Genomic DNA, 7,669 nt, shown 5'->3' with positions numbered 1-7,669 from the left:
GATGGTTTAATGGCCTTCCCTTTATTTGCATTGTTTCTTTCATGCCACCAAAGCCAAAGTAATAAACATGTTTTTAACTTGATCTCCTCCCTCAAATTAATAATTTCTTCGATGAAGTTTAAAGCATTAACACAGGGGATTAGCTGCAGCCTAACATGCTCGAGTTGAGCCATTCTCCATATTTCTCTTACTTTCTTGCATTTGATGAAACAGTGCCCCCCATCCTCATCCAATCTATAACAAATAGGGCAACGAGTGTCAACTTCCATACCTCTGTTTTGTAGCTTTGTTCGCAATGGTAAGCTATTGGTTGCTAGCCTCCATAAAAAATGGAGCACTTTGTTTGGGAGGGGCATTGTCCATAGTTTAAGCCAGTCAAATCCACCATCTTCTTCAGCTGCACTTGAGGTAGATGTTAGACCTGAGAGAGATTCTCGAGCTGCACAATCTATTGCTACTTTGTATGCAGATTTTACTGAAAATATACCTTTTTTATCATAGTGCCATGCCGTGAAGTCCTCGAGATGATCTTGGATTGGGATCTGAAGGATACACTTTGTATCTTCCGGGGTAAAAGTTTGCCTCACTAGTTCTTCGTCCCATTTGTTGGTGATTGGGTTAATTAGCTCACTGACTTTAGTTATCAAATTATTTCCCCTATGGGAGACGACCTTTCTGGTGTTACCTCTCGGAATCCATGGGTCACTCCATATGTCAATATCCTTGCCATTCCCAACTCTCCATATGATTCCTTTTCTCAGTAGCTCAACACCCTTTAGTATGCTGCGCCATGCATAAGAAATGCCACTACTTGGTCTCGCCCGCAGAATTGAACATCCTGGGTAGTATCTACTTGAAAGAACCTGGGCACAAAGAGAGGAGGGGTTTTGGAGCAGCCTCCATGCTTGTCTTGCCAGCATTGCCAGATTGAACGCATGTAGATCCCTAAATCCCAAGCCTCCATTTCTTTTTGATCTAGTAAGCCTCTCCCAGCTGACCCAATGCACTTTATTTTCCTTATCCATTTGGCTCCACCAATACCTATTAATCATGGTGCTCAGTTCTTCACATAGGCCCTTGGTGAGATCAAAGCACGCCATGCTGTAGACAGGAATGGCTTGTGCCACAGAACGGTGGTGTTTTGACCGTGCAGCGCTTTGACCGGCAGCAGTGTGGGGGGTGGGGCTTATGATTTGCATGCTCTGCGCTCCTGATGCGCTCTGCCTGACGGGCCTGCTGCTGCATTGGCCGGTGTCGCCCTGCCACTCCCACCCTCTCCCGCTCTGCCACGCGAATTATTGCAGCTGTGGCTTCTGTCTCTCTCTCTCGAGATCGGCTTGCTTTGGGCCGGCCGCATTTATACAGGCTCGCGGCATCGACCGGTCCATCTCCGACCGACGCGCCACTAGCTTGCTAGCCGTCCATAACTCGTCCGTAGAGGAGAGGATAGGAGATCCCTGGCACTTGCTACAAAGTTGACAAGCTCAACTCCATCTCTTCCTCATTCTCATCCTGAGATGAGATTTTTCTTTTTGAAACACTCTCATCCTGAGATGAGGTAAACAGGGCGGCTCTGCTGCATCCAGCGTGCATGCAGCCGGCTGGGCTAGCCATGCATGCATGTAGGGGCCCGGGCCATGGGCTTGCGTCAATCCATCCAACCATCCATCGACGAGCCACCCACCACTGTTACGGACCTCATTCAACGTACTGCCGCCACTGTTACGCCTGCGCTTTGGAAGCATGACGCGCTGTTTCGGCCCTTGTCCGATCCACCTAGTGTGCTAGTGCCATCCGGCGAGCCTGAGCATGAACAAACGGAAACGGACTCCTCCCCTGCCGCTGCCAGCAACTGCAAAGGTGGTGGCATAGTGCGTGCGTGGAGAGTCGTGCCCCGCCCGGTTTTACAGCCTTGCATGCGCCGGCCGGATCCACTGCGTGCCTTTTCCCGACGGTGCGGTGAGTGGAGCTCTCCCTCCCTCCCTCCCTCGCTAGCATCCAATGCCAGGCTCACTTGTACTCGCACGTGTAGGGCCTATCGACACACACACACACATAGCCTCCCTCTAGCTAGCCTCTAGGCACCGCACCAGATGTACGTTGCCTGCGCTGTGTGGCATACGAGGCTAAATTTCGTGTTTTGACTCTTTTGAAGAAGTTGTCCCAGATCTGACACTATTTTGTAAAAATTTCGGAATCTGACATTTTTTCTACCGTTAGGAGGCATGGAAATAGGGTATAACAGCCTACCACCAAAGGATATGGTGGTAAGAAACTTGACCACGTCAGTGCAACGCATCCCTACCGTCACAGAGGATGACGGTAGCATGTGCAACCCTACTGTCAAGGTACCCGACGGTAGGTGCACACGTGCACTGTGTTTGAAATTTAGAATTATTTTGCGGTAGGGCGTGTAGAAAAAGGGTTAGATCTCAATTTTTTTTTGTAAACGAGGGTTAGACCTCGAACAACTTCTTTGAAAAGGTCAAAACACGAAATTTTGCCGGCATACGATACGATGGCAATGCCATCACTTCTATAGCATGGCATGCACTCTTGGACACGCGCATACGGTTCACAAATCCTGCCATGCATGCATACGATGAGCAAGCCGGCCGGGCAGGAGGTGACATGCATTCATGGCCAAGTGCGTCGTTGACACGGGCGGCGGACGTGTACCGTGCACCTATCATACGGGCGGCCTGCTGGACTCATTTTCTTTTTTCTAATGAGAAGGAGTGATCACCGGAGTTGGGGCAAGCTTGGAGGGAGGGGCATTTTGGGTAGGGGAGCGATGGAATCGAATCGAATGGCATCTCTCTCTGGCAACCGTCTGCGGATCTCCGGTCAAGGGGGCTTTGACTATACGGCCCTGAGCGCCGTGACAGCCAGCCCAGCTGAGCCTGTCAGCGACCTTTTCTGTTCCGCTCTATTCTGACAGCGTAAAAGGACGGAGGCGCCCATACGCGCGTTGGCCACTACCGCCGCCCAGCGTCCCTCCATCCGCACAGATGCCCGACGCCGTGATGTACCCCGTACAAACGTCATGCACCACTACTGTTCCTAGTAATTTCTTTAGGATGCGACATTCATCATTTGCTGGCAGTCCAACATGCATGAAAAACGATCTCGCCGGAGGAGAAGGGGTGGCAATGATTTACAGCGTTTTTTTTTTTCAACGTTGAGGCTGTGAAATCGTTTTCTTTGAAGGGAGGTTGCGGAATACTTCCTCTCTAAAGAAATATAAGAGCGTTTATATCACTATTTTATAACGATCTAAATACTCTCATATTTCCTAACGGAGGGAGTGGTTTAGTTAACAGCTACTTATTATTTTCAGGAGCAGACACCCGATCTGATAATGAGCCAAGGTTGCTAGCGTGGGATCGATCCTCCAAAGGAGTAGTAATAAGAAGGGTACGTGAACAGTGGTAATGATTGAGTGTGGGCTGGGTTGATGCGTATAGTACCAGGTAATCAAAGCGGTTTGCTGAATCTAGCAAAGCATGCATGCTTCCCGCACCGTCTATCTTAACGAACCGCGGTCCACATGCCGGCCCCTTCCTCCCCACAGTGCATGCTTTGTCTTGAACAGTAAAAACAAGCCACAAAGCCGAGATTACTGGCAGTAATCTTCTACTTACTCCAGTATTTCCAGCATTATTGCATCGTGTCTCCCTCGTCGCTGCCTGGCTGATTGAACAGTCGCGCTCACCTCAGCCCGGCGGCAACCACAGTCCACAGGGCCAACCAGAGCAGCGAGACGGGTGGCCAAAGAATTATGACGGAATTGCCCCTATACGGTCCGTCTTGGGTGAGCGGAAGCGGACAAAACAGGGGCCCGGTCCAGGCAGCCACGCTACGTCCAGTACGTACCCACATTGATGCATCGCACAGGATCTCCCGCGCCGCACCCACAACCGGACGAGCGAGGGCAATCTCGCCAGCCGTCACAGGCGCCCGGCCGTAGCGCACGTACGTGCCACCGTCCTGTACTGGCGGGACGTACAGACGTCCCGTCGCTTTTTTCACTGCGAGGGGGAACGGCACGAAAAGGGCGTCAAGTACGTCGGCGAGATGCTGGAAAACGATCTATAGCGTGCAGTACGTATGTACGTATACGTTAGTTATTGCCGTATATCATTGGGTTCATGCCGCCAATTGGCGCCTTTTCAGATAATACTAGAAACGACGGGGCCCCCTCTCTCCAATCCTAGCCTACCACGAGTTAAGTCGTACGGGGCGGGTTTGGCTACCAAAACCCTAGCCGCAAGAGATAGCCAACTTTCCGACGCCGTTTTCCGGCAGCTCTACTCCGCCGGCGACCTCTTGGTCGTTGATCGTGAGGGGGATCACCGGATCCCACGCGTGCAGTGTTGGAATTCGTTGGCCTAAAGCCTAACTAAAAATCTGAAATTCTCATGGCCCATTCATACATGGCTGTGAGTGGTGTGAGTGAGGCTAAACCCTGAAAGTTAAGTGCGAGTTGCATCTCTTTTAAAAGTGAGCTTTTCTACCATTTGTATGAGTATGAGAAAAGGAGACCTATACTCGCGCTCCTCATCCTCGCTCACCACGTTGGGTCGGGTCGGGTCGCGTTAATTACCGAACCGTTTTCGATTCTTTTGGATCGCGACTCGGACGTACCCCACGACCTACCCGGCCCGCACTATATAGTCCGGCAGACATCTCCGTCAACGACATGGGCGACAGCAGGCCTCCGAAACCTCACCTCTCGTGATCCTGTACGGCAGAGGGGCGATCAGGTTTTTGGAAGCGCGTCCGACCTCGGCAACCTCTTCCTCAACGACATGGGCGACAACATCAACGCCAACGGTGCTACTCTCGTTGCATCGTATGTGACTATGTCTTTCTTGTTCGAGATCGTGGTAGAGTTCATGTTTCTAGTCTGTGCCCTAGATCCGATTTGTTCATCTACTATGCTTGTCCGCATGATTAGTTCAATCTCTGTTATTGTTTTGATGATTTATTTTGTGCTTATTCGGATTAAATCTCGTAGTAATTTGCTCATATATTCAACATGCAGATCATTTTTGCTTTAAGTTTAAGGCCCTAGTAGTTTAGGTTTTCGGATCGTCCGACGTCTTGGCTTTGGTGATGGTGACGGCGATGTTGAATAAAGAAGCTCTGAGTTCTTTGTCTGGCGAGGCGATCGTCTCTATGGTTGATGATGGATTTGGGAACCAGTTTGTACAAGCGGGGATATCGTGACGGCGATGACATCCTTGTGGTGGACTTGTGTCCTCGGGCTCCGCCGTTGCGACGCGTCTGCCCCAGCATCGGCGCAGAGCTTGGGAGGTAGTCCGGGAGCGGATGCAGATTGTGGTCTGCATCGACGACATCTGAAAGACGGAACGTCTACTGGATTCGTGGTTGATGGATGGCAGGTATGGTTTCCTACTTCGGCGTCTTAGTCGAGGTGGGGTGTCAGATTTGAAGTTCGATGGCGTGTTCGGGGTGTTGCTCCGGTCTGACTCGTTCAACGACAATGGTTTCATCTTTGGTGAGCCACCTTGGAGGTCTGCAAAGCTGCATATCATCGATGGAGCCGCGTCGAGCTTGGGTGAGAAGGTGATCTGTTATTTTTCTTTCTTCGGTGGCTGTTGTGGTGGTGCCAGAGGCAAGTAACAGACGTAGATGTTAAGCTCAGCGATATTCTGCTATCTTTTCAGTTTTATCAAGTCGGTATTTACCTGACTTCTATTTTGATCTTTATAATATGAATAAGACATGTATTATCATGAAAAAAAGATAGAAACGACAGGGGGCTCGTTATTACTTCGAAAAAGAATTATTAGCGTCCTACTATCACCAAGTTAATCCACGAAACTAGACTAGCTAGAAATGCATGGAGCATGCACGCCCATGTGTCTACCGCCGGCCGGCGTCGGCGTGCCCGCGTGTGGGGCTCCGGCCGGGCCGGACTAGACGACCACGGCAGCGCGTTCAATTGGATCGCTCCGGCCCCCGCGTGCATGCATCCAACCAGACTACTTAAAACTTCCGGCACCGCGACGCATGCATGGGGTCAGCAGTCGGGTCGGGTCGGCGGTCGGTCGCTGCATGGCCCCGAGCCGCCGATGCACGCCGAGGGGACCGAACACGCAGAGCCCACCGGCCGCATTCCATGCTACAATCGCGTGGCATATATATAGAGCGTACCGACACGACAAGACTAGCAATCCACAAACATTATTGATCGTACTAATACTTTTTAGTACGCACGTACCTTTGTTCCCACGTCGTCCCGCTGTTTCCATCTATCCATGCATGCACGTACACGCCTGCTTTCGGAGTCCATCCGTTGCTGATTTTCATCGCTCCTTGAGCCCTCAGGTCCTTCCCCTTGTTACAATGTTAGATAGTTTGTCCAGTGCGAAAAAAATGTTTCTGTCGACTACGAGACGTCTATGATAACTTTGTCGATGTTAAGATGTGCGGCTCAATATCTCGAAGGTGTGTGTGTGTGTGCGCGCGTGCATGCATTCATACCAGTGAGTGTATGTATGTATGTGAGCATTTGTACTGTATTAAAAAAATGATAGCCCATCGTATCGATAGGGTGAAATGTTTGTCAACATTGTGAGAAGAGTCCGCAAACAAGTAAGCACATACTCAAGTCTAGCATATTTACAAAGTTTCATGAAAAACACACTTTTCCGTGACTCGGCCAAAAAAAATATCAATTCTACAAAATACAACAAACTTGTATTTTGTTCTATAGTGTATGCACATATGAACATCTTTAAATGCAAGCTTATAAGAACATGGGACTTGACTAGTTTTAACTTTCACAGGGAAAGTAGTTCTTCTTTCAACCAAGTACGTGTTCCGAGTGCCCTGTGTGCATCGTGAATTACCGCCTTCCTCTTTCTCTCTAAACATCTAAATCCTCCTCTTCATTGGCTCTCACACTTCTTTTCGATGACTCTCTTCCTCATTCCATCGCCGTCAATGCCAAGTCAAGATCCAACTACACACCCGGCCAAACTTACTTTTAAGCCTAAAGGTGATAACTACTCATTGGCTCCCTTGCAAAAAAAAAAACACTCATGACATCGACCTTACTAGCATCAAGATTGCACCTACCATGTACCCCATCAACCCTACTGCTCCTCCTCCCGTTTTCCTTCCTCTCTTGGTCCTTATTGTTTAAACATAGCTACTTTTATTTTAAAGTATGGAAGATTCCAGAACAAGAAGTGTTTGTGTTTTGTGCATATTGTGCGTCATCAAAAATAAAATTAAAAAGAGTGGTGATTCTTCTAGTAGAGAAGAATTTTGTTCTACAATCTCCTCTCATGAGTAATAGTAAAGCCGGCCCTCCGGCATGTCATGAACTGCCCAAGTCCAGTAGTTGGTTGGCACATATACACCAAGCCCTAAAACTATCAAACTTTCAGGTCACGCGAAATGAGTCTGACTGCCCATGCCCCATTCTACATTGATACACATCTAACAACAAACTACCACCTTGATTCCCCATAAAATAACATCCACCATGATTCATGTAAAGAAAAATCTTCAATGTAAAAAGGAACTGCCGTTGGACGAGAGGAGATGATCAAAAAGGGGAGGAAGAAGGGACGAAGATCATGATGACTCGGAGAGGAAGGAACATTGGAGGAGGAGCAGAAGGGCGGAGGGG

The sequence above is a fragment of the Triticum aestivum genome, chromosome 2A (genome assembly GCF_018294505.1).
Source record: "Triticum aestivum cultivar Chinese Spring chromosome 2A, IWGSC CS RefSeq v2.1, whole genome shotgun sequence".
In the NCBI taxonomy this organism is placed as follows: Eukaryota; Viridiplantae; Streptophyta; class Magnoliopsida; order Poales; family Poaceae; genus Triticum; species Triticum aestivum.
Note: the sequence above shows the minus strand (reverse complement) of the source record.